The sequence below is a fragment of the Chionomys nivalis genome, chromosome 10 (genome assembly GCF_950005125.1).
Source record: "Chionomys nivalis chromosome 10, mChiNiv1.1, whole genome shotgun sequence".
NCBI lineage: Eukaryota > Metazoa > Chordata > Mammalia > Rodentia > Cricetidae > Chionomys > Chionomys nivalis.
In genome coordinates this window covers 49,159,920-49,171,115 of record NC_080095.1, presented here as the reverse complement: position 1 = coordinate 49,171,115, position 11,196 = coordinate 49,159,920, and positions in this window count along the sequence as shown.

Genomic DNA, 11,196 nt, shown 5'->3' with positions numbered 1-11,196 from the left:
TAAACCTGTTAAAAATTAATGACATTGGTAAGCAAAATGTGTTTTGCTCTGTGACTTGAAAGGTGTGTTCTCCCACAGGCTTTAGATACCTAAAGTATTTTGGACACGTGTTTGAAATTTTTACACTGAAAACCACCTGTGATAGTCCACGCAGCAGCAGCAAATTCAAGTCTGCCCTTACCTTCTTACCTCTTCTTCCCACAGAAGCCTACCCCAGGGCCTCCCTTAACATGCTAGCTATAGCCACCGTAAGGGCTCACCTGGAGACTATCCCTTCTGCTGGAAAGCTTCACAGGTATCCATAGAGTTCCTGCTTATCGCTAGAACTCAGATAAAACTTCATTTCTTTCTTTTCTCATTTTTTTTATACGTATGCATGGGTGTTTTCTCTGCATGTGTGCTGATGTACTATATGTATGCAGTGCCCAAAGAATCCAGAAGAGGGCGCAGATCCCCTGAAACAGGGTTTAAAGTAGGTAGTGAGCCTCTATTGCGGGTGCTGGGAATTATAAAATCTCTTTACTCTGGAAAAGTAACCAGTGCTCTTAACCTCTGGGCCATCTCCCCAGGTCATCAAATTTTGTTTTCCAGGGGAAATCTCTGAGCACCAGAATTCTTTCCTCTTACTCTTCTCCCAGCCCATTTTCTTCTTGACACACATCTGCAACCGGCTTACTTATCCGTCCAGCTGCCTCTTTTGCTCTCATTTTCCCAACCCTCCCACAGTCCTCCACCCCTAAAATGTAAATAACGTCCATGAGAAACAGCTGTTTTCATCCTGGTCATTAACTTCTATAACCTGCTTCACACACAGGAGGTATCTGGCATAGGTTTCCTATATAAAAATTTCATCAGCCCGGGTAGAAGGAGAAAACTGACTCCCACAAGTTGTTCTACGACCTTCATGAATGCACCATGTCATACACACACGAGCACACGTGAGCATATGCTCACGCACATGAGCACGCACACGCACAATAAATAAGTAACAAATAAATAAATAAATTCTATTTTAATATTAAAAATAGAAAATGACTTATGTTGGCAGAGTCTGCTTGATCGTTTCCTGGCTGCCCAGACTCCCAAAATAATCACTCAGAAACTATATTATTTGCAATAGTGTTTGGCCAATAGCTTAAGCATATTTTTAGCTAGCGCTTATATCCTAAAGTAACCCATTTCCATTAATCTGTGTACCACCACATGGCTGTGGCTTACTGGCAAGGTTCTGGCGTGTCCATCTCCAGGAGCAACTACATGACTTCTCTCTGACTCCGCCTTCTTTCTTCTAGCATTTAACTTAGTCCCCCACACTCACCTAGCTCCATTCTGCCCTATCACAGGCCAAAGCAGCTTCTTTATTCATTAACCAATAAAAGCAACACATATACAGAAGGACTTCCCACATCAGATTAATAATTGACAGTATGTATAATGCTTTCAAGGCTTTGAAAAAATTGCCTAATACCGACATTGATTGAAAAATATCCTGAGTTGTACAAAATTCAGCCTACCACCAGACTAAGATAGATTGTTCTTGTTGGCAGTACATATTTGTAAATTGTCCAATCTCAATTCTTGACCAAAAGAGGTGATCTTTCAGTTTTAATATCAGTATTCAATTTACTATTAATTGATTAATAGTAAAATAAACAGTTGGTTTTTAACCAGATTAGATGGGCTATGAAGAACACTTAAATGTACTTTCTCTCTCTATCTGGTGCCCATTCCACTCCCTCAAGGGTCAATCATGGGGATTGTTTTTAAAGAAAAAACACTCATTTGAGTATTAAATGACCAGAAATACAGGAAGAAGTTGACATTTTTCATGAAAGAGCATGAAACCCATGTTCTGGCTTACCAGACAGGCATTTTTATCAACTAAGACACAAGCCTTATTTAAACATTCATGTGGGGGGGGGGGAAGGCACTTTGAAATCTCATACAGGTTGGGATTTGCTAAACTTGCTATAGGCTTTGAACAGATGTGAAAAAGACAAAATGTAACCTAAAGTTACCAGAATCTTTAAAAAAAAAATCACATAACTGCTGTTTTATAGGAGTCTGCCAACATTCATATTGGATGACTCATTGGAGTTTATAAAATAAAAACGGGTAAAATATGCATAAAGCCTTACACAAGTATGGTGTGGGTTTTTTTTTTCATGTTCCTACGGCTGTTACAACATTTGTCTTAAAACAGATAACGTGCCTGAGAGAGTAACCACTTAACGCAAGATGAATGTAAGCTTAGCTGTGCACTTCTTCAGCGAGCAACCTGGAGGAGGTAGCTGAAACTGTTGATGACGAAAATAAGGGGGGACCCAGTACCCCACTCCAGAGTAATAGGGAAGCGAATGTCTTCTGAAAGGAAGAAGGGCCGCTGTAACTGATCAAAAGTAATGTGGATCTCTGTATCTATTTCTACCCATTGCTGGGTGAAGCCTCTCTGAGGACAACTGGGTTAAGCAATGGTCTATGTGTATAGCAGAATATTAGTCGGAATCAATTTGTTGACGTTTGCATGTCATTTGGTTCTATCTTAGGTGTCTGTGTTGTCCAGCCTCTGCATCCTGGCCCGCCAGGCATTGTCAGGGGTGGGCTCCTTCCCATGCTCTGTGTCTCAAGTGGACCAGTCACTAGCTGGCCACTTCCAGAATTTGTGCACTGCTCAGCCAGGCAAACTGTAGGTCAGAGGTTATGTGGCTGATTTTCCAATCCCTCTACTGGAAGTCTTGCCTAGTTACAAGAGATGGCCAGTTCAGGTTCTATATCCCCTATTGCTAGGGGTCTTAGCTTATCATAAATTCCTGGGACTTTCCATTGCCCAAGGTTTCTAGCCCATCCCAGAAACAGCCCTGATTCCAGTTGTCTTTCCCAGTACTCTCTCCCTCCATCTTCCCCTCATCTGATCCCTCCTGTTCCCATGCCCACCCACTCCCATACAGACCCCTCCCTTCCATACAACTGTGAGGTCTGTTCTATTTCCCAGTGAGGATCTTGCGTCCCCACTTTCCTTGTTGCTTAAGTTTCTTTGGGTCTGTGGATTATAGCATGGCTATCCTTTACTTTATGACCAACATCCACCTGTAAGTGAGTTTGTCTTTCAGGGTCTGGGTTACCTATCTCGGAATGATCTTTTCTAGTTCCATCCATTTGCTGGCAAATTTCACTGTTTCACAGAAACAGATGCAGAGACCCATAGCTAAACATTAAGCAGGCCTTGGGAAATCCTGCTAAAGAGGAGAGAAATGATTATGGGAGCCACGGGGGCCAAGGACACCTCGGGAAAACACGCAGAGTCAACTGATCCGGGCTCATGGGGACTCACAGAGACTGAACTGCCAACCAGAGAACTTGCGTAGGACTAACCTGGGCCCTCTGCATATGCTGCAATTGTGTGGCTTGGTCTTCTTGTGGGACTCCTGGCAGAGGGAATGGGGGCTGCCTCTGACTCTGTTGCCCGCTCTTGGAACCCTTTCTTCCTGCTCAGTTGCCTTGCCCAGCCTTAATAGGAGAGGAACCTAGCCTTACTGCAACTTGATATGCCATGGCTGGGTGATATACATGGGAGGACCCTTTTCTGAATGGAATGGAGAGGGAATAGATGTGAGTAAAGGGAGGAAGTTGGGGGAAGGGACTGGGGGGAGAGAAGGGTGGGAGGAGAGACTGTGGTCAGGCTGAGAAAAAATAATGAATTGATTAATTAATAAAAAAATTAACAAAAATGTAATTTAGACATATATTTAGCCACAAACAGACAAATCCTTCTGAACTGGGCCGCTGGGAGAGCAGTTGGAAACACATCAGAAGCATATGACCTCAGACCACCAACCTTCAGACCTAAACAAACGCCCATCTGAAGCTGAGTGAATGGGCACTATCAAATAATGCTCACTTGCTTCTGGGTTCCTAGGGTGTCTTCCTCCTGGAAATCGGTCAACTAGAGAGCCAGATTTTGAACTACAGCTGTTGTTTTTGGGAGAAAGATTTGATACCAAGTTCTAACTCTTGTAGGTAACTTAACATGTATAAAGGAACGTACTTTATAATAGGGAAATAAGGCAACCATCACTGTAACCAACAACTAAATCCCAACAGCACCAAAAGTCAGTCAAGTGTTGGCTGGTAAATCAGAGTGCAAATTTCACAGGAGCCATTTATGCTGCTTCTGCAATTCTACACTAAGTTTAAAGTTGTTTTACATTTCAAAGTGTTTACACTTAGCTCTCTTAAAATATGAGATTATTAAGTCCTGAAATATAAGAAGAATTGTCATTAATTCCCAGACACACTATCCTTGGCTAATAGGGTTGCTGGATTACACAATAAGGGGGAAATATATCTATCTCTTAATAATTATGCAGACAATAATAACAATTCGTTAAACAGAGAGTTTTCTGTGTTTATGTGCATGCTTGAAATGGATATTCTTCAGAGTACTCGTCTTCTGTGGAGCGAATGGGATGTAGCTGAAGAGTGAGAGTGTTTGAGTGGACACCACCAACCCCCTCGGGTGCAGAGGACTGAACTCCAAATATCACGACACTAAAGATCCATCACTCTGCCTAGGCTGCTGTCAGGCTCCTCGTCGCCTTTCTAAACACAGCCTCAGAGAAGTCGCTGATCCCCACACGGGCATCCAAGTCCATGCTTCTCTCCTGAGCTCCTGATCCACAAGGTCACAGTCAACTGTAAGGCTCTGTCTGTGTCTAGCTCAACTCTTGACATTCCCCTTCCAAGTCAGTCTTGCTCTGTTTTGATGATTAATAACCCCTCCCCGGAGATCCCAGGAGGAAGACGGTGATCACCTCTGCACCCCACGTCTTCCTCCCTCCCACATTCCATGAATTGTCAAATCCACTGACTCTGGGGCTCGCATAGCAGACATCTTGCACACACCAGACACTAATGTTACAATTCATAACAGTAGTGAAATTGGTTATAAAATAGCAACAAAATAGTTGTATGGTTGGGGGTCCCCCCAACTTGAGGAAGTGCATTAAAGAGTCACAGGATTAGGAAGGTTGAGAACCACTGCTCTAGAGCAATACCACAATCTGCTCACACCTTGTTTCCATCCAAGAGGCAGGCGAGAAGTCAGTATTTAAGTGCATGAATGCCGTATCACATTGCTCTACCCTCACAGCTCTGTGACCTTAGTTATTTTGCTTCCATGGGCCTCATTGACTTGATCTGTAAAGCTGAAACCAATCACAACAGCCATTTTCAGGATTCTTGTGTGAGTCCTCAATTAGGACAAGTTATTGCTGTTTTTGCCCCTGCTCCATGCCAGTCATCATCTTTTCCTGGGCTCCTTAATTCTACATTTGTGCCTCCCACACCTACTGCTACCTCATCTACATACTAGTCAGTCTTACAAAAGACTAGGGGAAGCATGGAATTCCCCTGTTCAGTGTTTATCAGTGCTTTCCCGTCACTCAAACAAAATCCAATTTTTTTTCAAAGTCTGCATTCCTCAGCATGCTGAGTATAGTATTTCTCCAGCTTCTGATAACTGGAAATCACATGGCAGGCATTCCACTACCACAGCGCTACCATTTTAAACAAATCAAATAAAATAAATTGAGCCTTAAAATATCCCAAGCTATAAAATACGGTTTGAAAATAAAAATAATAACAGATAAGATAAATGAGAAGTGGGATATTCACCAAGGCATTCAACTCCAGGTAAGCTGGTTTGTTTTTTTGTATTTTATCATAAATAATTATAAATTTCAAATCACAATGACAGACAGATCATTAGGAATAACAGTCTGGGGTAAATCTGTCAGAGAGCTCATCGTTTAATAGACTAGAGGACCCAACTAGTATAACTTTCAATAAAGACCATTCTCGAAACTCTCTCAGGTCCTTGGTTAAAGAGTACACCACACATCCAAGCTGCAAGGCAAGTGTGAATCAATTCCCTGTTCAATCTGGAAGACCTTTTTCTGGATCTATTATAGCATTTATATGTTATCAATACCATTTATATGCTATCAATACCATTTATATGCTATCAATACCATTTATATGTATATATTTATTTATACATTACAAAATCATTTTGTCTGAGACATGAGAACATCAGCATCATCGTGTGCTCAGGGGAGAAAAACCATCAAATTCTTAGCGACGTCGGTCTTTGTAACACTTTCTTTCTTTTTAGCTTCCACATTTAAAGCCAGACTATGGCAGCTTTCAACTCTAGACCAGACTGTCCGAGGTCCTGACACCACAAAGATGCAGCACTTGAGCCAACCACTTGAAAACACATTTTAGTGATACACTGCGGTCATGTCCAGATCATTGTGAAAATACACTCCATCCCTTCTGTCACTAAAATAATTTGCCAGCCCTTGCGTCTCCTACATCTTTATTTCTCCTTTATATTAGACCATCCCAATAATGTCAAAAACATGTTCTTATTCTTCCCCTTAAACAAAACTCCGCACCCTCTCTGACACCTCCTTAACCCTTCTATGGAATGACTCAGTCGAGGCTATGAAAACTGCTGTTGTCACAGCACCATGTTACACAACCCAATAGCCAGCCTCAGGAAACCTCAACAGTGCTGTTCTCAATCAACACATAAAATTAATCATACTTATCAGGATATTATCTGATATTTTGATACATGGACACACTGTATGCAAATCAGGGTAAGTGTGACTATCTCCTCAAATCACAATCACAAGACACAATCAGGGTGAGTGTTGCCATCTTCTCAAACCCACCCAGTCATTTGTGGTGAAAGTTTTCAAAATTCTTCTATATTTTTAATACTATTGGTAAAGAATAGAAGCTTAGGCATAATATATTGGTTTATGCATTAAATTTCCAACACTCGGAAAGCAGGAGCAGGAGGATCATTGAAAATTCTGGGCCATTTGGTCTACATAGAAAGTTCTGGACAAGCCAAGGCTGCATAGCAAGACCCAGTCTCAAAACAGAGAGAGAGAGAGAGAGAGAGAGAGAGAGAGAGAGAGAGAGAGAGATGTTTATTTAGCTAATGGTTCTTAAGATCAGTGAACATCTGTTCAACATCTGCTGGAGGCCTTCTTGCTGTTTCATAACAAGATGGAAGGCATCATACGGAGACCAAGCAAGTATTAGCCTCAGTTCCTCTTTTTCTTCTGGAACAATGAAAGCATCATGGCCCATGCCTTCATGACATCAGATAACCTTGACTATCCCTCAAAGGTCATGGGAAGTCCTTCTGTCTGTGTTGCTTTTATTGGTTAATGAATAAATCTGTCTCGGCCAGTGACTTAGCAGAATAGGGCAAGGCAGGAGTTCCAAGCAGATAATGGAGGAGAGAGTATGTAGAGTCAGGGAGAAGACATGTAGTTGCCACCAGAGACAGACATCTCTGCTGGAGCCCACCAACACTTTGCCAACCTCATGGTGATACACGGACCAATGAATATGAGATAGTTTAGGATATAAAAGTTAGTCAGAAATACGCTTAAGCTATTGGCCAAACACTATTGCAAATAATACCATATCTTAGTGAGTATTTCATGGTCTGGGTGGCCGGGAAATAATGAGCAGCCTCCAACAACACCCAAAGACCTGTCTCCAAACACCATTAACATGTGATTCAGGGGTAAGTTTCCAAGACATGAGTTCTGTAAGGAAGTATTGAAACACAGCAATTCTTGGCCTGCAGGACTCCCCACTCTCTTGGGCTCCTCCTTGCTCCTCTTCAGTTTGCTTTGTTCTCTCACTTGAAAAGGTTTATGTTTGTTCTCTGGGGCTGTAGTTACCGCCTGTGTCCACCTCCTCTTACTGACCTAACAAGATAACCCACACACAGAACTTGGTCCTGGCTATCAGTCTCCATTCATGACCTCAGTTCATGGAGATACTATCTTCCCAGGTGCTCAGGGCAAAATCTTGGGAGGCCCTCCTCAGTTCCTCTCATTTTCTCGAAACCTGCATCTAATTCTCCCATCTGCCACATCACTGACATCCACTAAAACCTCTCTCTGGCCATTTCCTCTGTCCCCTGTCTAATCCCAACTACTACTGAATCTCACCTGTGATGTGGGATTCCCCTCTGTATGCTGTGAATACCATTGGTTAATAAAGAAACTGTCTTAGGCCTGCACAAGACAGAACTTAGGTAGGCGGGGAAAACTAAAACTGAATACTGGGAGGAAAAAGGCAGAGTCAAGGAGACGCCATGGAGCCACCAGAGGGGAAAGATGCAAGCCACCAGCTGGAACCTTGCCAGTAGGACACGAACCTCATGGTAAAATGTAAAATGATAGAAATGGATTAATTTAATATGTAAGAGCTGGCTAAAAATACACTAGAGTCATTGACTGAGCAGTGTTTTAAATAGTATAGTTTCTGTGTGATTATTTTGGGTCTGAGCTGCCAGGCAGTCAGGAAATGAACTAGCAGCCTTGTACTACACACCTGGACTACTGTAACTGCGTTCCTTGCTTTCCTTCACCCATTCCCTCAGCTGCTAGAATAACATCTTGTCACCCCTAGGCTCCAGCCCTTTGGGAGGTCCCAATCAACTTAGCTCAAGCTCACTTCACTCCCTCTACCATACTATCCCTTGCCCAGCGTGTCCTACTACAGTGGAGGGCAAACCTTCCAGGGATGCCCTCAAGTGTGGGCCTTGACATTGGAGAGCCCTCTGCTTCTAACGTCTTCCTGAGGTATGATGAATATCCTTACTGAACGTTTAAACTGAAAGACCCCTCTTCCCTGTGTTAGTTATCACTACCTTGCTTTTGGATTCCTTTTCTCTAGCTCTCATCATTTTAATGCATTCACTGTGTTTGTTTCCTATCTACCTCCTTCTTCCCTCTAGTTTAAGCTCCACATACCCGGTGGGACTTCTCATCTGATTCATTCACTGCAATATCCCCAGCACACAGTAGGTGCTCAGCAAATGTCTGTTGTCGAAATCAATAAATCCATAGTAAACTCTTCCTAGGCACTTTCTCAACTGTGGTGGTTTAAATGAGAATGGTCCCATAGGTTCATGTGATTGAATACTTGGTCCCCAGACGGTAAAGATTAGGAGATGTGGCACTGGGGATGAACTCTGAGGTTTCAAAAGCCCACATCATTTCCAGAGAACTCTCTCTCTCTTTCTTTCTCTCTCTCTCCCTCTCTCTCTCTCCTTTTCTCTCTATATCTCTCTCTTTCTCTCTCCCTCCCTCTGTCTCTGTCTCTCTCTCTCTCCTTGTGCTTGTGAATCAAAATGTAAGCTCTCAGCTACTGCTCCATCACCATGTCTGCCTACTGCCATGCTCCCTACCATGATGGTCATGGACTCTTAACTTTCTAAAATTTTAAGCTCCAAATAAACTCTTTTCCATGTTACCTTGGTTGTCTTACCACAGCAACAGAAAAGTAACTAAGATATCAACCCAATTCTGTAGGTTTAAAATTTTCTAAACCATTGATTATCAGTAATGAGGTTTGCAAGACTTAAAGAGCAAGTATATAAGGTCTAAAAATTCAGCCTTGAACCTTTGCCCCATAGCTAAACCTTCCAGCTATGTGACTTTACATCTGAAATCCCATTTCCATTTGAGAACAAAGAAAAATCACAATGTGTATTTCTCTATTGTTGAAAAGATTTATTTTACCATTAGTGTTGACTATTCTTGGCTATCAACTTGACTATGGCTGGAATTAACTAAAACCTGAGCAATTGAGCTCATCTGTAAAAGATTATTCTCAATTGGTGGAAATTATTCTCTTTTGAGGTGGGAAAATTCATGCTAAATCCAGACCACTCCTTTTGGTAGCAGCCTATATAAAGGAAATGGGAAAAGGAAGCATTTGCTCTATACCTGCTTTCTGCCCTCACTCTCGCTGGTGAATTCATTCTTTTCTGGTATTATAGCCTACTTCTTCAAGATTTCTGACCTTTTCTGAACACCAGCTGAGACATCCAATCTCATGGACCAAACAATTATTGGATTCTTGGATTTTCTGTTGGGAGCCAGAGATTATTGGACTACCCAGACCACAGCCTGTAAGCTACTCTAATAAATCCCATGTGTGTGTTTGTGTGTTCATTCTTTCAGTTCTGTTTCTTAAGCAAACTCTGTCTAATACACTGTTGCTCCTTAAGAGCTGTGTGAGTGTGTTCTGCTTCCTTCTGCCTTCCTCCCTGATCACAGCCAACGACTCCCTCTGTCTGATAAAGACTGCACAAGAACGGTGAAGGATGTTACTAGGTCGAGCAGTATTTATCAGCCAGGTCCAGATTTAAGACACCAGGACAATACTACCCATAAATCTTAAAGAGGAGAGGGGGTGGCAGCTGAGCAGAACCTACCATGTTATATGTAAATGTTCACCCACTTCCTTGTAGAGCTTTCTTCCAGCTCTTCAGTTTCCTAGCCTTTCCTAGTGGGACTGAGTGGAGTTGTGTCGGTCTTCGATGTCAATCAAGGAATCAGTTACAGTTAAGAAAGGCTTAGGGAATGGCATCAGAAAAATCTATATTTCTACAAGAGCGTATCAGACCAATTGAGCTGTCACTTCATTTTATGGAGTCTGCCTGTGTCAGTTCGTCCAGACCGCAGAAGGTTAGCTAATCAGGCTCCACAAATCCCATGTCCTCAATGGGATTTTGAAAGGCCACATTTACTACAAGGAAGCTTTTTCCAGTGACATAAGTGACTGAGCACTCAAACACTTTTTTGAAAAGCTCTCCAGTCCAAATTTTAAGCGTAAGCATTATAGTGATCCTCGAGGCGTGAGAAATCGGTACCTGAGATCAATGTTGACCTTGTAAGTGGATGTAACTATTCTCCTAGGATTCCAGATCTTCATCAAGGTAGCCCAGCAACCACATCTCTGGAGGGGGGGGGTCGGGGAGGACATTTTCATGTGTTTCATGTGTTAGTAGTGGAAATCCATTCCAAGTCACTGAAATCAAAAGAGAGTGTGTTGCCTCTTCATGAAGGGAATGTGAGAGTACGGTAGAAATAACCGAATCTGGGACTCTGAGGATCTGACTCTCAGCTATGTTTTTTTCAGTGTAGTAGTACAAGCAACAGTGCAGATAACAAGCAACAAGCTTTACAGACAGCCACAAGATTGAGAATCCAACAGCCGCCACCTCCTTGACCATTTACACTAACCTCATGAACCTGACTTCACCACACACATGTTCCTAATCATAAATGTGAGGATAATAATGATTCT